Below are 7,500 nucleotides of genomic sequence, written 5' to 3' on the forward strand. Positions count from 1 at the left end.
CTCTTGCAAATGACCTTCCTAAAGCATGACCTTGGCACCAAGTCAAACTTTTCACATCTTGTCTAGCAAATCCACTGGAGCAAAGCGAGTATTGGAAAAGGTCAGAGGTCAACCTTAACCGGTGGCCTAGTCCGCATGCCACAAAGTTGAGCAAGAGCTGCGGCAGACCGCGTGGCCTAATGGATAAGGCGTCTGACTTCAGATCAGAAGATTGAGGGTTCAAGTCCCTTCGTGGTCGGTGTCTTTGTTGCTCTTCAATTCCACTGGCCCTTACTTGTGAAATTCTCACTCCATTTATTCTTGGCCCAAGCACAAGTGTCACATTTAACAGCATGGCCTGGCAAAGCTCTCACAACTCTCTGATCTTCATGAACCCTGCTCCAAAAAATTCAAGGAAGACTTTTTACTCAGAGTATAGTATCAAGTCAATGAAACTCCAGGGCTATTGATCTGGTCAGTTAAGTAGCACAGGGCTTTGTTAATCACTTTCAGCTGCTTTGGTGTTAATGAAATCAACAACAGGTGCACTGGACGGGCAACAATGAGATGACCCCCAAAAGAGAAATGGTTTTACAGGCGGAGGCCACTGACATACAGTTTTTTCCCTGCTCATCTTTTTATTTTTCAGAGCGTTTTTCACTAGTTTTGTATTTGGCTAGCGTCCGTGTCACTACTGGTAGCATGAGGCGATCCCTGGACCCTACAGAGGTTGCACAGGCAGTCTAACTCCTCCAGCATGGCACATCAATACATGCCATTGCCAGCAGGGTTGCTATGTCTCCCAGCATAGTCTCACGAGCTAGGAGGAGATTCCGGGAGAAAGGCAGTTAATCTAGGAGAGCTGGAGAGGGCCGTGGAAGGTCCTTAAGCCATCAGCAGGACCGGTATCTGCTTCTTTGTGCAAGGAGGAACAGGATGAGCACTGGCAGAGGCAGAGAAGATGATCTCCAGCATGCAAGTCCAGATATCCAGCATGCCACGTTTGTCCATTGAGATGTGACGTGCTTTAAAAGTGTTCCTTTCCTTGTTTTGAGCAGTGTTGTTTCTGTGGTAGCCCCGAAAAGCTGAGCGGTTGCGGTGGTTGTAGAGGAAAGTAAATGTGATTGTCAGAAGTGGGATTTGAACCCACGCCTCCATTTGGAGACCAGAACACACACGCAATGTGAAGAGGGAACTCTTGAGTCTGGCGCCTTAGACCACTCGGCCATCCTGACAAGAGACACTGACTTCCCTGTCCTTCCTCTTGAAATGTCCTCTACACGTGGGGCTCTAGGAATCACTTAGCAACATGAAGGGGCTGTATTAACCCTGTGCACCTAGGACCTCTTGCAAATGACCTTCCTAAAGCATGACCTTGGCACCAAGTCAAACTTTTCACATCTTGTCTAGCAAATCCACTGGAGCAAAGCGAGTATTGGAAAAGGTCAGAGGTCAACCTTAACCGGTGGCCTAGTCCGCATGCCACAAAGTTGAGCAAGAGCTGCGGCAGACCGCGTGGCCTAATGGATAAGGCGTCTGACTTCGGATCAGAAGATTGAGGGTTCAAGTCCCTTCGTGGTCGGTGTCTTTGTTGCTCTTCAATTCCACTGGCCCTTACTTGTGAAATTCTCACTCCATTTATTCTTGGCCCAAGCACAAGTGTCACATTTAACAGCATGGCCTGGCAAAGCTCTCACAACTCTCTGATCTTCATGAACCCTGCTCCAAAAAATTCAAGGAAGACTTTTTACTCAGAGTATAGTATCAAGTCAATGAAACTCCAGGGCTATTGATCTGGTCAGTTAAGTAGCACAGGGCTTTGTTAATCACTTTCAGCTGCTTTGGTGTTAATGAAATCAACAACAGGTGCACTGGACGGGCAACAATGAGATGACCCCCAAAAGAGAAATGGTTTTACAGGCGGAGGCCACTGACATACAGTTTTTTCCCTGCTCATCTTTTTATTTTTCAGAGCGTTTTTCACTAGTTTTGCATTTGGCTAGCGTCCGTGTCACTACTGGTAGCATGAGGCGATCCCTGGACCCTAGAGAGGTTGCACAGGCAGTCTAACTCCTCCAGCATGGCACATCAATACATGCCATTGCCAGCAGGGTTGCTATGTCTCCCAGCATAGTCTCACGAGCGTGGAGGAGATTCCGGGAGACAGGCAGTTAATCTAGGAGAGCTGGACAGGGCCGTGGAAGGTCCTTAAGCCATCAGCAGGAGCGGTATCTGCTTCTTTGTGCAAGGAGGAACAGGATGAGCACTGACAGAGGCAGAGAAGATGATCTCCAGCATGTAAGTCCAGATATCCAGCATGCCACGTGTGTCCATTGAGATGTGACGTGCTTTAAAAGTGTTCCTTTCCTTGTTTTGAGCAGTGTTGTTTCTGTGGTAGCCCCGAAAAGCTGAGCGGTTGCGGTGGTTGTAGAGGAAAGTAAATGTGATTGTCAGAAGTGGGATTTGAACCCACGCCTCCATTTGGAGACCAGAACACACACGCAATTTGAAGAAGGGAACTCTTGAGTCTGGCGCCTTAGACCACTCGGCCATCCTGACAAGAGACACTGACTTTCCTGTCCTTCCTCTTGAAATGTTCTCTACACGTGGGGCTCTAGGAATCACTTAGCAACATGAAGGGGCTGTATTAACCCTGTGCACCTAGGACCTCTTGCAAATGACCTTCCTAAAGCATGACCTTGGCACCAAGTCAAAATTTTCACATCTTGTCTAGCAAATCCACTGGAGCAAAGCGAGTATTGGAAAAGGTCAGAGGTCAACCTTAACCGGTGGCCTAGTCCGCATGCCACAAAGTTGAGCAAGAGCTGCGGCAGACCGCGTGGCCTAATGGATAAGGCGTCTGACTTCGGATCAGAAGATTGAGGGTTCAAGTCCCTTCATGGTCGGTGTCTTTGTTGCTCTTCAATTCCACTGGCCCTTACTTGTGAAATTCTCACTCCATTTATTCTTGGCCCAAGCACAAGTGTCACATTTAACAGCATGGCCTGGCAAAGCTCTCACAACTCTCTGATCTTCATGAACCCTGCTCCAAAAAATTCAAGGAAGACTTTTTACTCAGAGTATAGTATCAAGTCAATGAAACTCCAGGGCTATTGATCTGGTCAGTTAAGTAGCACAGGGCTTTGTTAATCACTTTCAGCTGCTTTGGTGTTAATGAAATCAACAACAGGTGCACTGGACGGGCAACAATGAGATGACCCCCAAAAGAGAAATGGTTTTACAGGCGGAGGCCACTGACATACAGTTTTTTCCCTGTTCATCTTTTTATTTTTCAGAGCGTTTTTCACTAGTTTTGCATTTGGCTAGCGTCCGTGTCACTACTGGTAGCATGAGGCGATCCCTGGACCCTACAGAGGTTGCACAGGCAGTCTAACTCCTCCAGCATGGCACATCAATACATGCCATTGCCAGCAGGGTTGCTATGTCTCCCAGCATAGTCTCACGAGCGTGGAGGAGATTCCGGGAGACAGGCAGTTAATCTAGGAGAGCTGGACAGGGCCGTGGAAGGTCCTTAAGCCATCAGCAGGACCGGTATCTGCTTCTTTGTGCAAGGAGGAACAGGATGAGCACTGGCAGAGGCAGAGAAGATGATCTCCAGCATGTAAGTCCAGATATCCAGCATGCCACGTTTGTCCATTGAGATGTGACGTGCTTTAAAAGTGTTCCTTTCCTTGTTTTGAGCAGTGTTGTTTCTGTGGTAGCCCCAAAAAGCTGAGCAGTTGCGGTGGTTGTAGAGGAAAGTAAATGTGATTGTCAGAAGTGGGATTTGAACCCACGCCTCCATTTGGAGACCAGAACACACACGCAATGTGAAGAGGGAACTCTTGAGTCTGGCGCCTTAGACCACTCGGCCATCCTGACAAGAGACACTGACTTCCCTGTCCTTCCTCTTGAAATGTCCTCTACACGTGGGGCTCTAGGAATCACTTAGCAACATGAAGGGGCTGTATTAACCCTGTGCACCTAGGACCTCTTGCAAATGACCTTCCTAAAGCATGACCTTGGCACCAAGTCAAACTTTTCACATCTTGTCTAGCAAATCCACTGGAGCAAAGCGAGTATTGGAAAAGGTCAGAGGTCAACCTTAACCGGTGGCCTAGTCCGCATGCCACAAAGTTGAGCAAGAGCTGCGGCAGACCGCGTGGCCTAATGGATAAGGCGTCTGACTTCGGATCAGAAGATTGAGGGTTCAAGTCCCTTCGTGGTCGGTGTCTTTGTTGCTCTTCAATTCCACTGGCCCTTACTTGTGAAATTCTCACTCCATTTATTCTTGGCCCAAGCACAAGTGTCACATTTAACAGCATGGCCTGGCAAAGCTCTCACAACTCTCTGATCTTCATGAACCCTGCTCCAAAAAATTCAAGGAAGACTTTTTACTCAGAGTATAGTATCAAGTCAATGAAACTCCAGGGCTATTGATCTGGTCAGTTAAGTAGCACAGGGCTTTGTTAATCACTTTCAGCTGCTTTGGTGTTAATGAAATCAACAACAGGTGCACTGGACGGGCAACAATGAGATGACCCCCAAAAGAGAAATGGTTTTACAGGCGGAGGCCACTGACATACAGTTTTTTCCCTGCTCATCTTTTTATTTTTCAGAGCTTTTTTCACTAGTATTGCATTTGGCTAGCGTCCGTGTCACTACTGGTAGCATGAGGCGATCCCTGGACCCTACAGAGGTTGCACAGGCAGTCTAACTCCTCCAGCATGGCACATCAATACATGCCATTGCCAGCAGGGTTGCTATGTCTCCCAGCATAGTCTCACGAGCGTGGAGGAGATTCCGGGAGACAGGCAGTTAAACTAGGAGAGCTGGACAGGGCCGTGGAAGGTCCTTAAGCCATCAGCAGGACCGGTATCTGCTTCTTTGTGCAAGGAGGAACAGGATGAGCACTGGCAGAGGCAGAGAAGATGATCTCCAGCATGTAAGTCCAGATATCCAGCATGCCACGTTTGTCCATTGAGATGTGACGTGCTTTAAAAGTGTTCCTTTCCTTGTTTTGAGCAGTGTTGTTTCTGTGGTAGCCCCAAAAAGCTGAGCGGTTGCAGTGGTTGTAGAGGAAAGTAAATTTGATTGTCAGAAGTGGGATTTGAACCCACGCCTCCATTTGGAGACCAGAACACACACGCAATGTGAAGAGGGAACTCTTGAGTCTGGCGCCTTAGACCACTCGGCCATCCTGACAAGAGACACTGACTTCCCTGTCCTTCCTCTTGAAATGTCCTCTACACGTGGGGCTCTAGGAATCACTTAGCAACATGAAGGGGCTGTATTAACCCTGTGCACCTAGGACCTCTTGCAAATGACCTTCCTAAAGCATGACCTTGGCACCAAGTCAAACTTTTCACATCTTGTCTAGCAAATCCACTGGAGCAAAGCGAGTATTGGAAAAGGTCAGAGGTCAACCTTAACCGGTGGCCTAGTCCGCATGCCACAAAGTTGAGCAAGAGCTGCAGCAGACCGCGTGGCCTAATGGATAAGGCGTCTGACTTCGGATCAGAAGATTGAGGGTTCAAGTCCCTTCGTGGTCGGTGTCTTTGTTGCTCTTCAATTCCACTGGCCCTTACTTGTGAAATTCTCACTCCATTTATTCTTGGCCCAAGCACAAGTGTCACATTTAACAGCATGGCCTGGCAAAGCTCTCACAACTCTCTGATCTTCATGAACCCTGCTCCAAAAAATTCAAGGAAGACTTTTTACTCAGAGTATAGTATCAAGTCAATGAAACTCCAGGGCTATTGATCTGGTCAGTTAAGTAGCACAGGGCTTTGTTAATCACTTTCAGCTGCTTTGGTGTTAATGAAATCAACAACAGGTGCACTGGACGGGCAACAATGAGATGACCCCCAAAAGAGAAATGGTTTTACAGGCGGAGGCCACTGACATACAGTTTTTTCCCTGCTCATCTTTTTATTTTTCAGAGCGTTTTTCACTAGTTTTGCATTTGGCTAGCGTCCGTGTCACTAATGGTAGCATGAGGCGATCCCTGGACCCTACAGAGGTTGCACAGGCAGTCTAACTCCTCCAGCATGGCACATCAATACATGCCATTGCCAGCAGGGTTGCTATGTCTCCCAGCATAGTCTCACGAGCGTGGAGGAGATTCCGGGAGACAGGCAGTTAATCTAGGAGAGCTGGACAGGGCCGTGGAAGGTCCTTAAGCCATCAGCAGGACCGGTATCTGCTTCTTTGTGCAAGGAGGAACAGGATGAGCACTGGCAGAGGCAGAGAAGATGATCTCCAGCATGTAAGTCCAGATATCCAGCATGCCACGTTTGTCCATTGAGATGTGACGTGCTTTAAAAGTGTTCCTTTCCTTGTTTTGAGCAGTGTTGTTTCTGTGGTAGCCCCGAAAAGCTGAGCGGTTGCGGTGGTTGTAGAGGAAAGTAAATGTGATTGTCAGAAGTGGGATTTGAACCCACACCTCCATTTGGAGACCAGAACACACACGCAATGTGAAGAGGGAACTCTTGAGTCTGGCGCCTTAGACCACTCGGCCATCCTGAAAAGAGACACCAACTTCCCTGTCCTTCCTCTTGAAATGTCCTCTACACGTGGGGCTCTAGGAATCACTTAGCAACATGAAGGGGCTGTATTAACCCTGTGCACCTAGGACCTCTTGCAAATGACCTTCCTAAAGCATGACCTTGGCACCAAGTCAAACTTTTCACATCTTGTCTAGCAAATCCACTGGAGCAAAGCGAGTATTGGAAAAGGTCAGAGGTCAACCTTAACCGGTGGCCTAGTCCGCATGCCACAAAGTTGAGCAAGAGCTGCGGCAGACCGCGTGGCCTAATGGATAAGGCGTCTGACTTCGCATCAGAAGATTGAGGGTTCAAGTCCCTTCGTGGTCGGTGTCTTTGTTGCTCTTCAATTCCACTGGCCCTTACTTGTGAAATTCTCACTCCATTTATTCTTGGCCCAAGCACAAGTGTCACATTTAACAGCATGGCCTGGCAAAGCTCTCACAACTCTCTGATCTTCATGAACCCTGCTCCAAAAAATTCAAGGAAGACTTTTTACTCAGAGTATAGTATCAAGTCAATGAAACTCCAGGGCTATTGATCTGGTCAGTTAAGTAGCACAGGGCTTTGTTAATCACTTTCAGCTGCTTTGGTGTTAATGAAATCAACAACAGGTGCACTGGACGGGCAACAATGAGATGACCCCCAAAAGAGAAATGGTTTTACAGGCGGAGGCCACTGACATACAGTTTTTTCCCTGCTCATCTTTTTATTTTTCAGAGCGTTTTTCACTAGTTTTGCATTTGGCTAGCGTCCGTGTCACTACTGGTAGCATGAGGCGATCCCTGGACCCTACAGAGGTTGCACAGGCAGTCTAACTCCTCCAGCATGGCACATCAATACATGCCATTGCCAGCAGGGTTGCTATGTCTCCCAGCATAGTCTCACGAGCGTGGAGGAGATTCCGGGAGAAAGGCAGTTAATCTAGGAGAGCTGGACAGGGCCGTGGAAGGTCCTTAAGCCATCAGCAGGACCG

General features: G+C 48.1%; 9 non-coding genes across 9 annotated transcripts; 5 read left to right on the forward strand and 4 right to left on the reverse strand.

Annotated features, from left to right (window-relative positions):
* Nucleotides 1-1,104: 1,104 nt before the first annotated feature.
* TRNAL-CAA (transfer RNA leucine (anticodon CAA)) lies at nt 1,105-1,214 on the reverse strand. The gene is made up of 2 exons: nt 1,177-1,214; nt 1,105-1,150 (listed from the first exon to the last, which is right to left on the reverse strand). It is a non-coding gene; the product is annotated as a tRNA-Leu (tRNA).
* Nucleotides 1,215-1,488: 274 nt separating this feature from the next.
* On the forward strand, nt 1,489-1,561 carry TRNAR-UCG (transfer RNA arginine (anticodon UCG)). Its single transcript has one exon. It is a non-coding gene; the product is annotated as a tRNA-Arg (tRNA).
* Nucleotides 1,562-2,427: 866 nt separating this feature from the next.
* TRNAL-CAA (transfer RNA leucine (anticodon CAA)) lies at nt 2,428-2,538 on the reverse strand. The gene is made up of 2 exons: nt 2,501-2,538; nt 2,428-2,473 (listed from the first exon to the last, which is right to left on the reverse strand). It is a non-coding gene; the product is annotated as a tRNA-Leu (tRNA).
* Nucleotides 2,539-2,812: 274 nt separating this feature from the next.
* Nucleotides 2,813-2,885, forward strand: TRNAR-UCG (transfer RNA arginine (anticodon UCG)). The gene has a single exon. It is a non-coding gene; the product is annotated as a tRNA-Arg (tRNA).
* Nucleotides 2,886-3,751: 866 nt separating this feature from the next.
* On the reverse strand, nt 3,752-3,861 carry TRNAL-CAA (transfer RNA leucine (anticodon CAA)). The gene is made up of 2 exons: nt 3,824-3,861; nt 3,752-3,797 (listed from the first exon to the last, which is right to left on the reverse strand). It is a non-coding gene; the product is annotated as a tRNA-Leu (tRNA).
* A 274-nt stretch (nt 3,862-4,135) lies between these two features.
* TRNAR-UCG (transfer RNA arginine (anticodon UCG)) lies at nt 4,136-4,208 on the forward strand. The gene has a single exon. It is a non-coding gene; the product is annotated as a tRNA-Arg (tRNA).
* Nucleotides 4,209-5,074: 866 nt separating this feature from the next.
* On the reverse strand, nt 5,075-5,184 carry TRNAL-CAA (transfer RNA leucine (anticodon CAA)). Its single transcript has 2 exons — nt 5,147-5,184; nt 5,075-5,120 (listed from the first exon to the last, which is right to left on the reverse strand). It is a non-coding gene; the product is annotated as a tRNA-Leu (tRNA).
* Nucleotides 5,185-5,458: 274 nt separating this feature from the next.
* TRNAR-UCG (transfer RNA arginine (anticodon UCG)) lies at nt 5,459-5,531 on the forward strand. The gene has a single exon. It is a non-coding gene; the product is annotated as a tRNA-Arg (tRNA).
* A 1,250-nt stretch (nt 5,532-6,781) lies between these two features.
* TRNAR-UCG (transfer RNA arginine (anticodon UCG)) lies at nt 6,782-6,854 on the forward strand. Its single transcript has one exon. It is a non-coding gene; the product is annotated as a tRNA-Arg (tRNA).
* Nucleotides 6,855-7,500: the final 646 nt, after the last annotated feature.

This window comes from Staurois parvus, unplaced genomic scaffold (assembly GCF_062004578.1).
Source record: "Staurois parvus isolate SC_StPar_1 unplaced genomic scaffold, SC_StPar_1.0 ptg000691l, whole genome shotgun sequence".
In the NCBI taxonomy this organism is placed as follows: Eukaryota; Metazoa; Chordata; class Amphibia; order Anura; family Ranidae; genus Staurois; species Staurois parvus.